General features: G+C 35.3%; 1 pseudogene; it reads right to left on the bottom strand.

The window, feature by feature from the left end:
- Positions 1–412: 412 nt before the first annotated feature.
- LOC102868149 lies at positions 413–4,880 on the bottom strand (annotated as a pseudogene).
- Between the last annotated feature and the right edge of the window lie 1,460 nt (positions 4,881–6,340).

Genomic DNA, 6,340 nt, shown 5'->3' with positions numbered 1-6,340 from the left:
CTTCCAACTTAAGCTATAGACAAAAATAAGAATAGTCACTTTCATTTGTTTCTTTATTAATTTTTTTTTTTGTCTTCAATGAATACAGAAACAAGGCTCTGGTAAGAGTCTTCCACAGTGATAAGGACTGAGTCTGTTTTATTTGCTTTTAGCAAATATAATACTTTCGCCTTCCTGAAAAAAATTATTTCTTTTTCAACCTGTTTTCAGGGCCTATTCCTCTATTATTTTTTTAGACACATCTTAAACGGCGCTTATTACCTTGGTGTGTCATTCTGATTTGTTGATGTTCCTTCACATTTAAGTAGTACTCTGTCTTCCCACCCTTCTCCCATTTTGGCTGGCAATGTCTCCTTGGACTGTTAGCCTACAGCAACAACTCAGTTTATTCCATGTTCCTAATATCATTCATTCAGAGGGTCAAAGTTCTGATCCATACATCTTTCTTTATAGGAAGTTTAGTGCTTATAAAAGAATTGTAATAAACCAGGCATCCCAGGATGATGAGCTCCAGTAAGATAACATGAAAGCAGCAGTTTATTGGCCACAGCTTTTCTGAACATTGGCCAGAGAATCTTCTGACTTTTGCTCACGTTTTCATTTGTGTTTACCAACTTTACCAGTCTGCCAGACCCACTCGCTCTTGGTACGTTCAAGCTGGTTTTGTTGCTCCCCCCAGCTCCTCCCTGATTTCTGAGCAATCTGGTCAGTCTCCATGGCAATCTGATGAGAACACTCAATACTCTGGGTGGCCTGGTTCAAGTTGTCAGTGCTTTGCACAAAGAAGCCCCTATGAGACTGTAGCCAATTCATGTACTCATTCTCCGCAGCATAACTACTGAATTTCAGGCCCCAGGTGTGTGGCTGTCAAAAGTGTGCTTCACACTTCCTGATGTAGTTTGGCAAGTCTTTCTGGTAGTTTTGAAGTTTGGACATAATGGGGTTAGTGAGAGATAGGAGTGCATAACCTATTCTTCCTCCATCTCTACCAGTGTTTCAATTGCTTCTTGTCACTTTCCATCAAAATCTCTGATCAACTTCTCTTCAGTTCCTGCCATCCCCAGCAGCCACTTGGGTACGTCCTGTGGGTCCTCATGGAGGCCTCGCCTATTCCTCTATCTTATAGTCAATTCTCCAGTTCCCAGTATTATTCCAGCTGAAAAAAACAAATACTTATTTTAAGTAAAGATTGTTTTCCTTCTTGTAGTTATGAAATACTTAGAAGACACATAAGTGAGAAAAGAAATGGAAAGAGAAATTATTACACTTAATGACATTTGGGAAGAAAAAAAAATTATTGTTTTGTGCTATCAGGTTGCTTGTAACTCAGCAACCCTATGTACAATATCTTTGAACTCTCTTACTCTGAGCCATCTTCACTGTCTCTGACACACCTGGCCTTATTATTGTCTTAGTTACCCTGTCAATCTGGGGTCTTATTCTCCCGCACTGTCCCTCCACCCTTCCATGCATGATGTTCTTTTCCAAGGACTGGTTTCTCCTAGCCAAGTTTTCTAGGTATATGAATTTCAAAAGTAGAAACTTAGTTTGACCCTCTCCGAGAAAGAGCTATTTGTTTTCCTGGTAGTCTGTGGTAAGTTTAAGACTCTTCTCTAGCACCACAACTCAAAGGCAACAATTCTTCTTCTTTCATCCTTAGTCACTGCCTAGCTCTCCGATGCATAGCAAGTAATTGCAAAGACCATGGCCTAGTGTACCTTATTCTTTATACCAAAATCATTGGTTTTCAGTACTCTAGAAAGAGGTCCCCAAAAACTAACTTCTGCATTGCAGTTAGTCTTTGGATTTCCTGACTGCTTGTGCCAAGAGTATTGATTGTGGAAATGAGTAAGCTGAAGTTGTTGGAACTCCTTATATTTTAGAGTTAATCTGAGCTTTGCCATTTTCTAGTTTTACATAGTTTCATATTGTCTTCAAATATACTGTCACAGATGTACAGTACTGACAATCTTGGAATTTTCCAGGCTCAATAGGTCTTGATAAAATTATACCTGACATAGGTTGATTTTATTGTCTGGAAATAGATGATTCTCTTTATAAGTTTATTGTTACTATTTGTGTAGTAGTTGGCAAAAAATTATGTTTATATTAAGTTTAATAAGTTTGTGATATATGTGCCTGTATGATTTTATATGTATGCAAATATTATACTTATCCAAATTCTAGACTGTTGAAATAATGTTTTCTACATAGAAAACAATACAAAATTTTCCACACAAAATTGTGACCTGAAGGCTATAAGGAGCAATGTGGTTGCATGTCAAAATCCTAGACACATTTCAAAGTGTGAATTATTGAGCTTATCTGCAATCATTTTTTTCCCTTTAATACTACACATATTTCACCTCAGAACTGTAAAAACAAATAAAACAAAACTTTACATAATTTTCACATTTTTAAAGAATAGGGCCAAAGGATAAAAATATGAAGAATATGAAATTGAAATATAAATTACTTTCTTTTCATGGAAGTGTCAAAATATGAATTTTTAGTTTAGTAGATCATGTTGAACATTTGCCTATAAATTCATTTTCATATTATTTACCACAAGTATATGATTATCCAATTGTTCATTCATTAGTTTTCAATCTCCAAGTTTTATTTTGTGCTTTTTAATGTGACATTATAGAATGATGAATAATATACAGCTTTTTCCCTGTGAGGGGATCACAGTTTTGGTGGAGGGATAAATTTAATTATATAGCTACACAATTAAAGAGAAAAAAATGAGGAAAGAAATTGAAGAAAAATGTAGTAGAGTGCCAATGGCAAGAAGCATTTTGTTAGACTGTAGCATAATGTGTTGCTATTAATTTTATCTGCTGATGATAGAGGTAGGCTACATGCTTCTCTCTTTTTGTTATTTTAATTACAAAGCACTTCACCTTAAATCAAATCACCATAATATATTAGCCAACCAAAAATCTAACTAGAAAGTAAATAACTAAGAACTATAAAATGGTACTAAATAACAAATTTGAGTTACTTGAAGAGAAATGGCAGAAAAATAAAAAGGCAGGTGACTGAAAATGTAGCAATACTTGGGGGAAATATTCCATCAATTTGTAGGTGCCCTTGAATACGAACTCTTATGTTTTTGCCCTGAGCAATAATCTAGAGACTCTATTTTTTGCTCTTTCTATCAAAACAAGACTGATTTTTTTTAATGCTATAATTCCCATTGCCTTACAATTTCATTACATGAGTTATAGCAGATAAGTCATTCTTTTAATTATAGCATAAGATGTACTAGTTACAATAGTTTAGGGAATATATTAATCACTCATTGACATTTACATATTTAAATATTCCATGTACCACATACATTCCTTATAAGGAAAAGTAGGATTTTCTACTAATAACGTTTGCTAATTGAAATCTTTTAAATTGGGTGATTTTAATAGTAACATCTACCTAGATCTAGTATCAAAATTTATTAGTAATAATAAGCAATATGAATTTATCTATAATTAATTATTCCCTTATGATCTTACATATATAGAGTATATTTTAAGAAGAAAACTAGCATTTGGCTTGAAGCCAAACATTTTTATAGTCTTTAAAATGTCAGGTAAGAGTCTATATTTTTTAAAAAACAAACTGTTTGCCTTTGAGTCTAGTATGACTCATAGTTAACCTTATGGAACAGAGTAGAACTGACTCCTGTATCTCAATATTATACATTTTTGTGAATGCAAACTGCCACATATACTTAACTCTGTCCATTTAACATAACACATAGTGTAAAAAACTGAAAAATATTTTTATTTGATTACTTAATAAAACAAATAAAAGTTTATGTGTCAATGTATGCATATGAACTCTTTTCCTTTTAGTTTACTTTGGTCTTAAAAAATAGGCCAATGTTTTATATTTGTGGATACAGATCTATACTTGCAACAAGAATTTCATTTTTTGTGTAAATAATTTGATGGCAATGCTCTTATTATATTTTCTTTTATAATTTTCTAAAATATTTTATAGCTCCAGTCGAGGCACAAATACCGCAAAAAGTTCTCAAGGTTTAGATTTTGTATTATAGTATAGAAACTAGATGCATCCAAGGAACTGATTTTCAAATATAGGATAAATGAAGGTTTTCACTCAGAAACTAGTTTATTTGAACTATTAAGCTTTAAATGAGTAGTAGCACTCTTAATTTTTATGTCACTAGAGTTTCTTAAAGTTACCATAAATATAACAAAATTACAAAAACAATTTAATTACTATTTAGATTTTTCTCAACAATTAATCATAAGGAATGAAAGAAAGTATGTTGCTGTTAGATGCTGTTGAGGTTACTACAACTCAGAGTGACCATATAAACAACAAATCTGAACTTTGTCCTCTCATATGTGATCACAATCTCCTCAATACTCAAAGAAATATGATGCAGTCCCTGTGTAAATCTAGCTCTGCAAGGCTCCTTTTCTTTTTCACGTACCCTGCCTTTTCCACCAGTGTGCCTTTCCTAAAGTATGTGAGAAAAACTTTCATCATCCTTGTCTCTAAGGAGCACCTTGTTTTCAGTTTTCCAAGTAAGATGTGTTTGTTTTTTTGGCAGTTCATGGTATATTCAATACTATGGTGCCTGTAAATTACTTTAAAACCTGCTTATCTATCCATTGTGTTAACTCCTTCCAGGCAAATTGTCTTCAGCTATCTTAACTATGGACACATGGTGCTGTAAATCATCAACAGCTGTGGGACATATATAAGAGAGCCATTTTCACACTGTGAGGGTGGTAAATACACCCAAAGAAGGGCAGAAATATGACTTATTGACTTACCTCAAATCTATGGACTGTGTCCAGTTGCATCCATCCTGATGCATTGTGCACTGTTTTTTGCAAAACCATCCTGCATACCTCAGTCATGTGAGATATTCCCCTGACAAGTCTGAATCTTTGGAGGACCTTCCAGTGAACCATTGAACCCAAGAAACACAGAGGAGCTGGGGAACTGACCCAAGGGGGAGATGTTGATTTTAGAAATCATGGTCTTACACAGCAGGTTAAGGATTGGAACTACATTTACTCTAGATCTCTCATATCTAATCAGCTGTTAATTATAGTAGAATGAATAAGAAAAACAAATATTCTTGTCCATCAACATAATTCAAAGATGAAGATTTTATTTACTGTTCCATATTCATTGTTCAACTTTCAGATACATAAAAAGCAATTAAAATGTTATGGCCTGTGTCAGGAACACTTTAGTCATTAGATTGACATCTTCACTCTATAGCACTTTGGTAAGCTTCTTAACAGCAGATTTGCCCAAATCAAGGCACAAATTGACTTCCTGACAACGGCTTGCAAGGTTGTTGACTGTAGATCTAACTGAAATGAAATGAAATCACAATGGTTTAAATTTTTCTCCATTTACCATGATAGTCTTGGAGAGGGTGAAGCTAGGCTGCTCCTTGAAGGCAAGGATTCTGAAGCTTTGTCTGACATACTTTGGACATATTGCAAGGCAGGATAAGTCCTTGGAGAGAGACGTCGTGCTTGAGAGGGTGGAGGGACAGCACAAAAGAGGAAGACCCTTGATGAGATGGATTGATTCAGTGACTATGGTAATGTGGGTAGTTGTATCAGAAACAGTAAGATTGGCACAGGATATGGCAGGCTTTAGGGCTGTTGTACATAGGGTCGCTATGAGTGGCAGGCAACTCGAGGGCACATAACAACAACAACAAAATCATGATGCTACCTATTGTTATATTTGTGAGAATTTTAATTTTAATTGTACTGATAATTGTTAGTTGTTCAAAATTATTTCCTAGCCATTGACTTTGTCTTTGCCATGTAGATGGACACTAACAGAGACGTGTTATAATATCCACAAAGGACTTGGCTGGTCTCACCATTAAAGAGACCTGATTCAAGAGCAGACTTTGAGAATCTCAACACCAGGAAAAAGCAGAGTATGACACATGCCCTTGGAGGCCACTGATTCTTGTAAGAGGCAGGGGAAAAGTAGCGGCAGCCACAGCAAAGAACCAGAGACCCAGCATGAGACAGAGCTGACTTTGGGACTCCTACTCCACAAAAAACAGAACTAGAAGCATTTGCTCAAGTTTGCTGGAGGATTGGAGTGGAGAGTCGTAATTGGTAGGACTAAAAAACCTGTATCACTGGCCTAATGTCATGATAAAGGCTGAAGGGCTTGTGAGCATGCTTCAGATGTTGTCCTCACTAAGAAATTGCATCCTGCTGCTAATCTGAATCATGCTTTGGGCATGTCACCAGGAAAGACTAGCCCTTGGAGGACATCATTCTTAGTAGGTCAGCATAGACAAGAAAACCCTGTATGA

The sequence above is a fragment of the Elephantulus edwardii genome, unplaced genomic scaffold (assembly GCF_000299155.1).
Source record: "Elephantulus edwardii isolate Elephantulus edwardi_28Jun2011 unplaced genomic scaffold, EleEdw1.0 scaffold00001, whole genome shotgun sequence".
Classification (NCBI taxonomy): domain Eukaryota; kingdom Metazoa; phylum Chordata; class Mammalia; order Macroscelidea; family Macroscelididae; genus Elephantulus; species Elephantulus edwardii.
The sequence above is the reverse complement of the archived record's forward strand: the minus strand, read 5'-3'. Positions and strand labels throughout refer to the sequence as shown.